Below are 14,228 nucleotides of genomic sequence, written 5' to 3' on the forward strand. Positions count from 1 at the left end.
ATACAAGTGCTACTAGAGAGGTTGCGCACCACCGACATGAGGAGCCAAGTGTGCGCGCACACAAACGATTTAATAACTGTGGTGGCTGTATGCTGATCTAAATTAGGTCGACATAATTTTGTAGTGTAGACATGGCCTCAGGGTCTCCTATGGACTTATCCAGCAAGCGTCCTCTCCTGTTATTATTCACCCTGTCCTCCACACTTATAATTATTAAAATAAAATGGTACATTTGTGTTTTCCCTTATAGACAAATCCTATAGAATTTAATAGGGATTAAACCAGCTGAATTCTATAGAAATAGAATTGGGTTCTATAGACATTACTTTAAAATGTCTGTAGATTTGAATAGAAAAGGCTATCCTTCCATTAGGTTTTAAGTCATTCTATAAAATTCTACAGCAGAAATATGATTTTTCAATAAATTCTATAGCATGATCCAAAACCCTTGTAGATCAATGACTGTTTTCTATGACATTCAACATCCACAAAGGTTTATGAATTAAACTGAACTAAAACAATCGTTTTAATAAAATCCTGTGCAAACAGTAGCAGCTAACTAAGGTGCTATATATCCTACAAAGATAAAAATGTTTTAAACATGGTTGTTACCCTACCATGTTATAGCATTGTTGGTTTGTTTTTGTTTTTTTATCTTAGCTGTGTGAAATGGAAAAAAAATGTAACCCTGTTAGGCAGGGAACTTGTTTCACTCTTTCACTTCAATCCCTCATTTCTCTTCCTCAGCCCCAGTATCTTGGCTTCTCCTTTGCTAGTGAGCCTATAGTACTTTTTACGTTTCATTCCTCCTGTGAGATTTTCCCCCCTCAGTGTAGTGTCCATGCTGGCCATAAATAAATGTCACATCCTGTTTAAATGTGGCTGTGATGCAGTTATTTTTGAAGTATAGATGGAATGTAGAACAGTCCCATACCTCACTGTGGGGAGGAAGAGTGCATGGGGTAGGTTTGTTGAGGAGGATGCAAGTGGAGGCAGGGACAGACTGGCCAGTGGAGAGAGTAAGTACAGAGGCAAGATCTGGCTTGGGCAGGGACAGTCCTGCTGGAGAAGAAAGACAAGCTGGCTGAGAGTGGATAAATTGGGAATAGGGACAGACTGGCTGGAAGGATAGAAGTGGAGACAGGGACACCAGGATGCTGGCCAGGTGATAATGCTGCCGAAAAGGATCTGGGAGTTCTAGTGGATCACAAATTGAATATGGTCAACAATGTGATGCAACTGTGAAAAAGACTTTTCTCATTCTGGGATGTATTAACAGGAGTGTCGAATGTAAGACATGGGAAGTAATTATCCAGCTCAGTCTGCGCTCTGCTGGAGTACTGTGCAAATCCTGTGTACCACACTTAGGAAAGACGAGGACAAACTGGAGAGAGAGCAACAAAAATGATAAAAAGTTTAGAAAACTTTATCTATGAGGAAATATTAGAAAACACAGGCATATTTAGTCTTGAGAAAAGAAGACTGAGGAGGGAACCTGATAGTCTTCAAATATATTAAGGGCTGTTATAAAGAGGACAGTGACCTATTGTTCTCCATGTTCACTGAACAGGGCCGGCTCTAGGGTTTTGGCTGCTCCAAGCAGCCAAAGGGAAAAAAAAAAAAAAAAAAAAAGCCGCGATCGCGATCTGCGGCAGCAATTCGGCGGAAGGTCGTTCGTTCTGAGCCGGAGTGAGGGACCGTCCGCCGAATTGCCGCCGAATAGCTGGACGTGCCGCCCCTCTCCGGAGTGGCCGCCCCAAGCATCTGCTTGATAAGCTGGTGCCTGGAGCCGGCCCTGTCACTGAAGGTAACAAGAAGTAGTAGGTTTAATCTGAAGCAAAGGAGATTTAGGTTACATATTAGGAAAACCTTTCTAACTATAAGGGGAGTTAAGCTCTGGAATAGGCTTCCAAGGGAGGTTATAGAAACCCCATTGTTGGAGATTTTTAAGAGCAGGTTGAACAAACACCTGTCAGGGATGATCTAGGTTTACTTGACTCTGCCTCAGCATGGGGGTGAATTTCATTACTTCTGGAGGACCCTTCCAGTCCTACATTTCTATGATTCTATGAATAGGAGGCATCAGCAATAGCTGTGAGGGAGATTAGAAGTCATCCCCAGTCAAGGGCAGCAGCAGTAGGCAAAAGCAACTCAGAGGTAGGACACTAACCCTTCACACCCCCAAATAATTGCTTCCCCACTGCTACTTCTCATGTCTCCTAGTGGCAGTGTGGGATATTCCATGTCAGACTTCTCCAGTGCCTCATCAAGACCCAGAGACACTCAAACTTTGAGGCCCCCAGAACAGGCTCAGCTTGTTCATGTTGTGTATTGAGGACTGTGTTGGAATTGCAAGCTATCACTTTATGAGTGGGGGTTTTTCCTGATCCTGCAGTCAGAGTCAGCCTGGAATGAGCTAGTCAAGAACAAGCTAGGGTGAGTTACACCTCAGTGCCTTAGGGAGCAGCCTGCTTTGTCTCTCTCTGTTTTTGGTTATTGTGTATTATTGTTCTGGATTAAAGAGCGTAGTGAGGCTCCCCACCTCCCCAGAGAGGGAAGAGCCTGTCTGGAGGCCGGAGTGGGCAGAGCTAGGGAGCTCTGAGCCTGCCCCTCAGAGGGTCAGGCGGCGACCCGGAAGTATAAAGGCTCGCCCTCAGAGCTCAGTAAGGCTCCAGCTGCTGGAGAGGCCAGATGCCTCCAGCCTAGCCCGCGAGTGGGAAAACCCCGCGGCCCAAGGCCGCCACCAGGATTGGCCAGGCCTGCCCTGTGCCCGCTACCCGGAGGAGTTGCTGGGCCTGCCGCTTGCTGAGGAACGTATGGTGCTGAACCCCCTAGAGGACAACACCCTGACCCAGTTACTATCCGAGGGGGAGTCTGGAAGTAACCCGGGGGCAGCCCACCCTAGTCTAGCTGCAGCACTGCCAGAGCCCATGTCAGTGTGTTGCGGCCAGGATCCCCACTGACTAAGCAGCGGGTCTTCTGCTGCTGCTAGGGCCCCGGGCTGGGACGCAGTGGAGTGGGAGGGCCTTCGTTCTCCCTGCCACCCAACTCATGGGTGGCAGTCTCCCCCTCTCCCAGGCCTTTGGAGGCTTGGGCCTACTGTCACTGCTCAGCTCTGCGTGAGCCCCTGACTCATTACTGTTTGTACTGTGGTTGCTCAGCCCTGCCTGAGGGCCTGAGCTCCTGACTCAGCATTGTTGCCCCGTCCTGACCTAGGGCCTGGGCTTGATACTATTTGTACTTACTGCTCAGCCCTGCCTGAGGGTCTGAGCTCCTGACTCGGCATTTGTTGCCCTGCCCTGACCTAGGGTCTGGACTTAGTGCTACTGTTTATAGTGCCAGTGCTCCGCTCCGGCCCGAGGGCCCGAGCATCTGACCCAGTGTTGCCCTGCCCTGACCCAGGGCCTGGGCTTACAGTATTTGTTCCTGTTACAGCAAGGGCTGCCGAGGGAGACTCCGTGGCCAGACTAATTCCCCAACATCAACTGTGTGTAGTGAGCCGGTGTGGCTCCCTGCAGCCCCAGAAAGGGTCGAGCCCCGGAGAACCCTTGTACAAGGAGTCAAAGTAGTGTTACATTGCAATCTTGCAGTAAGATTATTTTATATTTTCATCCAACTTCTCAGTATGCATACCATGAACATAAGAGTTCACATGAGAAGTGAACATGCAAAGAATTTTCTACATCTCTGTTGGGCAGCGGTGTCGCATTTCCAACTGGAATCCTACCAGAATCATCACAGGAGAGAGAAAGACAATCTCTCTTCCCGCCCCCTTTCCTCTGCGTGAGCATCCAGGCTACCCCTTTGCTAATAAGCCTGCAGTAATTTTACTTATTCCTCCTGTGAGAATTTTTTTCTGCAGTATAGATTATATATTGCTTAGCCCAGTTCATTAATACAATAGAACATCCTATTTCATGCTAATGATCAGGAGACCCATTGATTATTGCTGAATTGTATAAATTAGCAAGTAAACACAATACAAAAATAAGGATAATGTACTGCAAAATATACTCAGTTCATTTATTTTGACAGTTGCAGTCTAGGCCTAATTATGTATGTTAATATTTAATAAGATGTTATAGAAGTGCTAAGTATTTTTATTATTCGTATTATTACTAGTAAATGTACTACAGTATATTTTTTATTTAATTAAGTCTTGGCAATATCAGACCTCACTACAGCATCTGCTATGAATTTTTTATTAGAAATTTTTCTGTGTGGCCATGTAGTGCAGATTAGTGAGGCGCTAATGCAAAAAAAAAAAAAAAAAAAAATTGTAGCATTGGCATCCTGAAGTCAAAACCTACAGACTAGGATAACTTCAGAATAGGGCAACTTAACAAGCATGGCAGTTTCCCTTTAATAAAATTATGGAATTTATTTTTTATACAAAAAATATTAATCATTGAATGTACTATCACAGTAGTGACTATAGATAAGGCTGTGATAGAATCTTTATTCTAAGTGGCTGTTTTCAGACTCTTGCAACTTTATCAAAAACAGTATTTTCTTTAACTGGATAACAGTTCGAAAGTGATATATGTATTTTGGAAAGTTTAGGAAAAAAGCCTACATGGCTTTTTTTTTTTCCATGTGAAAAGTTTAAACTGTTCAGTTATAAACATTTTCAGATATTTGTTTTATTTTGTGCTTGGATAACTCAAATTGCTTTGTTTCACAACTTCAGTAAGGACCGATGGTTGTGCCTCATTGTTATTACAAAGCCACATTTGTTCAGTCTTGGAGTTTTTTAGATAGGACATTGAGCATGCGTACACACAGAGTTTAATTTCTTGCCTTAACTTCAGAAAAAAATACTCAGGTATGTTTATTTTAATATCTAACACATACATTTGAGAATAATGGATAGTAATGGATACCAATTTAAAAATTCATATTGGATTTATAGAAAAATTTGTACAATTAAAGAGACTCACCCTGCATTCCTGGCGCACTCAAAACTTCCATTGACTCTTCACTGGGAATTTTGGATGTACAAAAATGCAGGCTCAAGCCACAAATCTCAGACTTTTAATGACACACATAATGGTACCTTGCACTCCTTTAACATCTGCCTACTGAGGATCTCAACACTTCATAAAATTTAAGGAATTTAACCTCAAGTAAGTAGTGATTTCGGCGTAAGTGATTGACCCAAGCTAATACAGGATGCCAATGGTCAATCCAGGAAGAGTAATTATGCCTCATGCTTCAGTGATAAGACTATCCCATCCTAATTTGTTTTAAAATATTATGTATTCTCCTCTATGTTATGTGAATTCAAACCTAGCTTCTGAAGAATTTTTTTTAGAAACAGTTTAGTTGGACAACCATGGTTTTAATTTGCTCTGTGAGTGAAATATAGGCAGGTTAAAGACTTAAACCCCCCAAACAAAACAAAATAGCCATTGGGGGCAGGGACACTGCCTACCACTGGATTTGGAAAGCACCAGTGATACTAATCCAACCTAGATAATAATATTAAAATATTTGCTGCATTGAGCATTTTAGCAGCTGAAAAAAACTTTCAGATATGCTGCTCTTATTCCCTTTCTGCCTGGTAGAGCCATATTTTAAATATTTAACAGAGCTGCCTAGTTGCAATGAAAGCATCTACTTGTCAAAAATATTTAACATTTAGAGTAGCTCAGAAGCTGGAACAGTAACTTAATAAAAAGTATTTTATGGTTAGAGCTGCTATGTGGGTAGGGTAAAACTACTTATAACTCTAATATTCATAGCCACTAAGTACCTTTGAAAGGAACTCTTTGTTGAAAACATCCTGTGTTTTACCACTTAAATGTTTGAATAATGTGAAAAATATTGTGCAGAGTGAAAGAGAGAGCATATTTATATACATGTATATGTTTTCAGTGGCAAGTCCTTTTGTACTGTGGAATTGAGACATATTTCTTAATTTTGCCTCAAGCTGAACAAACGTTAAATTTATTTCTAAACTGTTGTTAAAACTTTTTTTTAATTACCTGATTTAAGAATGAGACAACAAAACCATGCTGAAACAAAGAGTTGCTTTGTGGGCAGTTGCATCTGAGGAAAGGGAGGCACTGTGTGTGATTATTTGAAGTGGAAGATGGTTTTCTTCAATTATACAGTTAAAAATTCTGTGTGAACTACTGTTCATAAAAGTATGAAGTTGTAGTTTTGGAGTCCAAAGTCATCTCTGCCATAGAATAGTAGCAGAGCAAGCTTCTCTAAACTGTCTCACCAATGTACCTCAACCCTGCTCTAAAGTGTCGCTGGGGTGAGAAGGGAGATCAATATTCACTATCAATATGGGGGAAGATTATTGCCAAATGTAGCGTTGATTGTTCCGCATGGATCCCTGTCGACAGAGAACTGAACTCAGTCCACTAAACTCATTTCACATTAGTAAGGACTTTTGGTCACTAGTATCCAAGATTGTATTTGAAGTGGTAGTTTTGTAGATCAGTTTTGGAATCACTGGAAGGCTGAATGATGATCTGCATTGAATTATAGAAAAACCAGGCAGCTTCCATTTTTATTGTACATCAATAAGACTAACTTGCGGTTTGTCCTATCCTGTCACAGAAGTCATTATTTATCTACTTATAATGTGTAAATTCAAAGTAATATCAAATTTAAATCGCAAAGCAACAGTAGAGGGTGCTGTGGTAAGAGATTGCTGTCTGGATTTTTAATAAATGTTTGTAGTGACATTGTCAGTAATTTTAAATAGATAAAGCAACAGAAATAGTCATCTAGTGATAAATAAAAGCTACATATTGAACAGCAAAGTATAAATGGATGTTGGCTTAAAATGCAGTTTTAAGAATAATTATATAGTGAAATTCATTTATTTTTAGCAGCTGCAGCAAAGGACTGTATGCAATTTACACTTTGAAGCAAATTCTCCCCTCAGATACCTGGGTGCAATTCCCTTAGGGTATGTCTACACTACCCCGGATCGACGGGCAGCGATCAATCTGGGGGTGTGTGTTGATTTTATCGCGTCTTGTCTAGACGTGATAAATTGATTCCCGAGCGCTCTCCCATCGACTCCTGTACTCCACCGCCGTGAGAGGCGCAGGCGGAGTCGACGGGGGAACGGCAGCCGTTCACTCACCACAGTGAAGACACCACAGTAAGTCAATCTAAGTATGTCAACTTCAGCTATGTTATTTATGTAGCTGAAGTTGCGTAATTTAGATTGATTTCCCCCCCCCCCCAGTGTAGACCAGGCGTTAGTAGTAGAGAGGAGTTGTGCCCATCTTTTCAGGGAAGAATGAGATGCTGATTATGCTGATACTGTTGCTGATGATTATTGTTTTTAATTGTCTGACAGTAATACCTAGAGACCTCCACACAGATTAAAGCCCCATAGAGCTAGGTGCTGTAAAAACACATAGAAATAAACATTGTCCTAAAAAGAGTGGTGTATATATTTATATGACATACAATGAGTGTGAAGGAAGACCTAGAGACAAAAAGGTGAAGGCTTTCAATGACTTGATATGGTAGTTGGGTGCCAGAATCCCTTAGACCCCTTTGACAATCCCAGATGAAGTGATTGGGCCAAGTTCACACAGCACATGAGTTAAACTTGTTTTAATACTACAAATGATGCTGGGTTACTCTTTTGAGAAAATCATAGGAGCCCAATCATAATAGTTAAAAATTGGCAGTTTATTAAATAAACAACCAAACAATCCTAACCAAAAGAATGCCTAGTGTGCATGGCTGTGTTCTGTCAAGACAGACTTGAGAGATTAAACTACAGAGAGGTGCCTGGTTCTGGTAATTATGCTGACTGACATCCATAGGTGTCAGCTTTTGATTTTACTTTTTTCCTCCAGCTAGACATTGCTTTGGGTCACACTGATGCCCCAGAGGTAGTGCTTTTCTGCAGAACTGGTTCCGTAAATTCCATTACTTCTGGCTGTAACCCTCCCTGAGAGTCAAATCCCATGACCAGTCTGAGTAAGGGGTATCCACATGAGGGGAACAGGGAAAGGAATTTCCCCCCATATTCTGAAGTAGTGAAATAGTGGTGGAGCTGCTCCATGGAGACTATTTCAGCTCACTGGTTAATGTACCTCTTCATACACCCAATGCTTCACCACTGCAGTGTGGAGAGAGCCAGAGGATCATTTTGCCATGTCCTTGATTATATAGAACTGTCCCACACGTAGACTCTCTCCCATATACAGCCCATCCCTTTGCACAGTGGATAGTTTTGCTCTCAGGGGGACCTCTGGTAGTGGGGTGGGTCAGGATTTGCCCTTTAATCATCAAACTCTTCCTGGAGCAAGACTCTTGGATGAAATGAAGCTTTCTGTTTAAGCTGGTAAATATCTCTATCTCTTTATTTAAACCTCATGTACAATAAGGCTGAGAGCCTATATACCCCTACATTCACTCTTACAATTGCAGCAACTATTCTCCATCCCTCTACAGTCTACACCATCTATTAATTTAGAAAAAAAGAGAAGGAGAAACATGGAAAGAAATCAATACAAGAAACAGATATGAAGAAATAGAGAGTTATGGTAGCTGGCCAGGCTCTCAACAAATGTAAGTTGTAAGTCACTTGTTCAGCAGGTACTGTCAGGGCAGCCACATCATTGAGAATTACTTACTAGGTGCCTGCTATATGTGATCTGCCTGCATCCCTACTATAGAATGATTGTGTTTGAGTGTGAGTGTTAGCGGCACTGGGGTCATATGTCTACATTGCCACTGTGAGTGACCCTCCTAGCCGACACAGACAGACTCAAGATAATTTGCCTCCGGTTTCTATAAACAGAAGTGTAGAGGTTGCAGCTGGGACTGCAGTTCCTGCTTTTAAGGCCCCCTGATCTCCTGGGCTGAACTCAGGTGGCTAGCCTGAGTGCTGTCTGAGTCTCAACTTCTACATGGCTATTTTTAGTGTGTGAGCTCCAGCAGAGCTACTGCCAATCTGTCTACCTAGCTGGGAGGCTGCTCCCAGCCGCAGTGTACACATACACTTACACATACCCACCCAGCTCAGGTGTAAAACCCCACTATACTGGAGTGAGAGTTTTCTGAGTGTGGATGGGACTTAGGATAGGGGCAACACTCAAGTAAGAACCTGAGTTAACTTTGCACTGAAGACAAGCACTCTCTGATTCAGCAAAGCCCTGATGCATGTACCCAAAGCCAAGTACACATTTACATACTTTGATGAAATGGGGTCACTTTGCGGCAGCAGTTCTTAACTTATTTATCATTGTGGGCTGCATATGCAGCTCTTTATGTGTTATCTGGGCTGCAGCAACACAATATATATACTATGTCTATGGCCCTGAGGATGTCACATGGGCTGCAGCTGTATGCTGATTGGGCTGCAAACGGCCCATGGGCCACTGGTTGAGAACCACTGCTCTGAGGGAACATCTTATCCCAACACATAGGGGTATCAATCCTTGCTAACTGAGGCAGGAGGAAGGCAAATCTCCCCTCTTTCCCCCCTCCCACCCCATGTTCAGGGCCGGATTAACTCTCCTGTGGGCGCGGGGCTATTAGATTTTGTGAGGCCCATGTATACAAGTCTTTTTCCTAATTTAAAACAAAATGATCACAATTATGGCATCAAGTCTATTAATGCTATGCTAAACTTGCCTTTTAATTAACATAAAGCCAGTCTGTGGTTACATTTCAGTTGTAAAACATGTGGAATATAGTTAAGTTAATTCAAAATAGCCTACTTTTTACCTTAGAACAGCTGTTATATTAGTTTTTTTCTGGGAGGGAGTTTGGGTGCAGGAGGGGGCTCCAGGCTGGTGCAGAGCGTTGGGGTGCAGGAGAAGGTGAGGAGTGTGGGCTCTCACAGGGTGTTTGGTGCAGGAAGGGATTCTGACCTGAGGCATGGGGTTGAGATGGAGGAGAGGGTGAGAGATGCAGGCTCCGGCTGGGAGGCACTTACCAAAGGTGGCTCCCAGTCGGCGGTGCAGCAAGTCTCAGGCAGGCTACCTGCCTGCCATAGCCCCACACCGCTCCCGGAAGCAGCCAGCTGCTGGCAAGTCTCTGCACACCCCTGGGGAGAGGGGGACAGCATGCCTCTATGCACTGCCCGTGCCCGCAAGTGCCTCCCCAACAGCTCCCATTGGCCGGTTCCTGGCCAATGGGAGCTGCAGGGACAATGCTGAGGGCGGAGGCAGTGCACGGAGCTGCCTTTGCCCCCCCACCAGGGGCTGCAGAGATGTGCCAGCAGCCGTCTGCTTCCAGGAGCGATGTGGGACCATGGCATGCAGGCAGCCTGCCTGAGCCCTGCTGCGCCGCTGGACTTTTAGTGGCCCAGAGATCACGATCAACTGGCAGAAGCTCCAGGATCGACCAGTCGATTGTGATCAACGGGGTGGTGACCACTGAATTGTATATAATTATGGATTTATTTTTGCGGGGGCCCTCCTTAGTCCGAGGCCCTGGGCTGCAGCCCCTAAAGCCCCTGCATTAATCTGGCCCTGCCCATGTTCTGGGCCCCTCTCCTTTGAGAGAAAACCTGCCCTGGGCCTAAGCTAAATTCAGATTTTTGAAGCAGAAATTCAGCCCTTCTCTAACCTACCCATTTTCTTACCACTAAAGGTGGTTATGCTCTGAAAAGTGACTTTATAAATGGTATTGCAGAGCTCCATGTTTACTGTCTCAGTGATATTGAGACCATCCTTGTTCACTTTACTTGTAACAAGCACATAGACAACCTTTTTAATTGGGGGGAAGCAGAATTAATTAAAGGACACATAAGAACTGGAAAACAAATTGCAGCAACTGCAAATACTTTCTCATGATATTGGGTTAGAAGTGAACACGTCGAAGACGAAGTGGATGCCGAATGAGCATTGTGCAGAAGGAATCATCTCTGTAAATGGGAAAGAAATCAAGGCAGTCAACAAATATATTTTTCTGGGTCAGCAGCTGAGCAGAGACAACTCATTCGAAGGGGAATGCAGTAGGAGGTGAAATGCGGGGTGGGCAAGTTTCAACAAAATAAAGGCGTCTCTAACGGATGATGAACTGCCCAGGAAGAAAAGGAAAGAACTGTTTAACTCCCTGGTTCTGCCAGCAATGATGTACAGAGCGGAAAGCTGGTCAATGACGAAAGCAGAGGAAGAAAAACTCGCTGTCACCCAGAGAGCAATGGAAAGGCAAATGTGTAAGATATTGCTCTGTGATCATATATCGAATGAGGAGATCAGAAGGCGTACAGAGGTGACCGATTTGGTGCAGGCAATATACGATGCAAAGCGAAGATGGGTGGGTCCTGTAGTCCGCAGGCAAGTCAATAGGTGGATAACCTGCATCCGTGACTGGATTCCCAGAGACCACAAGTGACTGCTGGGCAGATCAAAAATGCTCTGGGCCAATCCCATGACAAAACTCTTTGGCCAGAAATGGAAAGAACGTGCTCGCAACAAAATAGAATGATGTGGTGTCAACTTGTATTAGTGGAGGGATGGACTGACAAAGGTGAGAATTAAAAATAATAAAATAATATCTGCAAAAAGAACAGGAGTACTTGTGGCACCTTAGAGACTAACAAATTTAAGGAAGATGATGTCTGTCTGTATCTGTACGAGTTTTTTCATGAGGTTGATGGATTTCCACGCCATACGGCTAAATGCAGTGCCACAAGTACTCCTGTTCTTTTTGCGGATACAGACTAACACGGCTGCTACTCTGAAAATAATATCTGTTGAATCTCACTCTAATGAGTAGTTTTGTACCAGGATTAAATTTGTACCAGGATTAAATTTGCCACTTTTAATTAACAAGTTTATGTTCCAAACTCATATTTCCTTTATTTATTAACACAATCCCTAATGGGCGCGCGGGCGGGTGCTCAGGCCCCCAAGCTCCCAGTTGTCTATGCCCATGGTGTAAATAGATGGGTTTTCTAATTGCTAGCCCAGACATCTCAACCTAGAATCTGTAGGTTAGATCAGGGTCGGCTCTGGCTTTTTTGCCGCCCCAGGCAAAAAAGCCTCCGGCCGCCCCCCCCCCCCCCAGGGCAGCAGGGGAGGGCGGCCGGAGCCCCGGGGGGAGGGCAGCAAGCCCCGGCCGGGACTCCGCTCTCCCCAGCACTCTGGCCGCCGGGGGGAGGGCGGCGAGTCCCAGTCGGGGCTCCGCTCTCCCCGGCGGCCAGAGCACCGGGGGGAGCGCAGCGAGTCCCGGCCGGGGCTCCGCTCTCCCCGGCGCTCTGGCCGCCGGGGGGAGGGCGGCGAGTCCCGGCCGGGGCTCCGCTCTCCCCGGCGGCGAGTCCCGGCCGGGGCTCCTCTCTCCCCGGCGGCGAGCCCCGGCCGGGGCTCCGCTCTCCCCAGCGGTCAGAGCGCCGGGGGGAGGGCGGCGAGCCCGCTGCGGCTCTGCTGTCCCCAGCAGCCAGAGCGCCGGGGGGAAGGCGGCGAGCCCGCCGCGGCTCCGCTCTCCCCGGCGGCCAGAGCGCCGGGGGGAGGGCGGTGAGCCCCAGCCGTGGCCCCGCTCACCCCAGCGGCCGGAGCACCGCGCTGCCCCCCCTCCAGGTGCCGCCCCAAGCACAAGCTTGGTGGGCTGGTGCCTGGAGCCGGCCCTGGGTTAGATTGTGTTCTCTTTCTGCCTTATACATCAGGCCACTTTGGCAACAGAGATTTAGTGAACAGATCTGTTGATTTTACCTGAGCCAAGGAAGAATCTTATTTGTTGTCCCAATGTTGCAGTGGCTCTGCAGTGCTAAAAAGTACCAAAATCTTATTTTTGAAAGCAATATAAAATGCTAGAATTCAGAATACACACAGGTATCAGAGCTGTTGAACAGTAACTCTTCTGGCTGCAATGGCATTGCAAAGGGAAAACAAATGTTGCCATAACCTGGTGAAACTTGACTCCCTCACAATCCACAGGATGAATGTATAGGAATGACTGATTGCAGCTATTACTTCAAAACTTGTAGGTAAAATAACTGAAAATCATGGTCTTCCTTTTGAGTTTTTATCCTGCTGTCTCAGTAGATGTATGTGAACAGCTCCCATAGTTTAGTTTTCACATGCACATCAGTATAATAAGTAATATTATTTGGCACTTATTAGCACCTTGATTTGAGGATCTCATCCTGCTTTTCAAAAAAAGTATTGACATAGGCATTCTTTCCTTCAGGCTTTGGATAGTATCCTTCCCCTAATGTCTTTTCTTTATAGACGGACAAACTATACATCTTGGTTTTGTAGGCAGGCTTGTGTCAAGAATTACATAGGGATATTGCAAAAGCAGGAAGGGGGACCAGCGATCAGAAACGTACTGCTTAATCATCTTAATGGCACCGTGCTAACAATGGACTAACCTGTAAATCTGTGGCTGGGATTCAATTACAGGGCCCTTTTGCTGCAGCACTGACTGAGCCATACTGATTTTCAAAATGGAGCTCAGCACTGGATTAAGCCTTCCCCGTTCTTCCCGAGGGACCCCTTTAGCTGCTACAAGAGAATGTTCCTATCGTCATAGTTAACGTACACTGCTGCTGGGATTGATGCATGGACTGAGATGGATCTTGGCCCTTTACCTGATCATGAAATGCATTCAGATCAGGAGAATGACAAGTCTCCACGTGCAAGTCTTGGAAAAGTTCCGCCGCACTCATCCAGAGGCCATTGGGAAAGCATACAGGCTGCCCCTTCTACCTCTCCGGACACAGCTATCGGACTCGTGGTAAGACACAACCCGGCCGTCCCAGACACTCATCAGCACGAGGGGAAAGAACAGCTCCATCATGACAGCTCCATCATGGCATAACAAAATGGAAAGGAAACTTTTCAAGTCCAGGGGCCACTTGCCAAAGGCTCAAGCAACAAACTGCTGGTGAGTTCGGTATAGTTTCTATGCGTGACAAAAGGTCTCAAGCAACAGTATGGCCCTGTGGACACGACACAGCTTGCCAATATTTCCAAAAGGCGCTCTTCCGACGGGGAGAGCGCTCCTGGGTGTCCTCAGCTGAACCGATTCACCCCGATCAGCAGCTCAGCTTCCGGCCTCCACCCTGGAAGCCAGATGGGCTTTGTAACTTCCATCTTCCTAGTGCAACCTCCCACGCCCAACAAGGTGCGTTTGAGTTACGCCGCTACCTTCCTATCCTCGCTCCCCCAGGGCAGGCCCGCCGCCCTGCTCAGGAGTTGCCGAAGTTATTGTGCCAGCAGGGGTTAGGCTGCAGGAGAAGTTAGGGAGGCTGCTTTTTGGGGTGGGGGGCGTGCAGCGCTCCCGGG

This window comes from Malaclemys terrapin, chromosome 8 (assembly GCF_027887155.1).
Source record: "Malaclemys terrapin pileata isolate rMalTer1 chromosome 8, rMalTer1.hap1, whole genome shotgun sequence".
NCBI classification, from domain to species: Eukaryota; Metazoa; Chordata; order Testudines; family Emydidae; genus Malaclemys; species Malaclemys terrapin.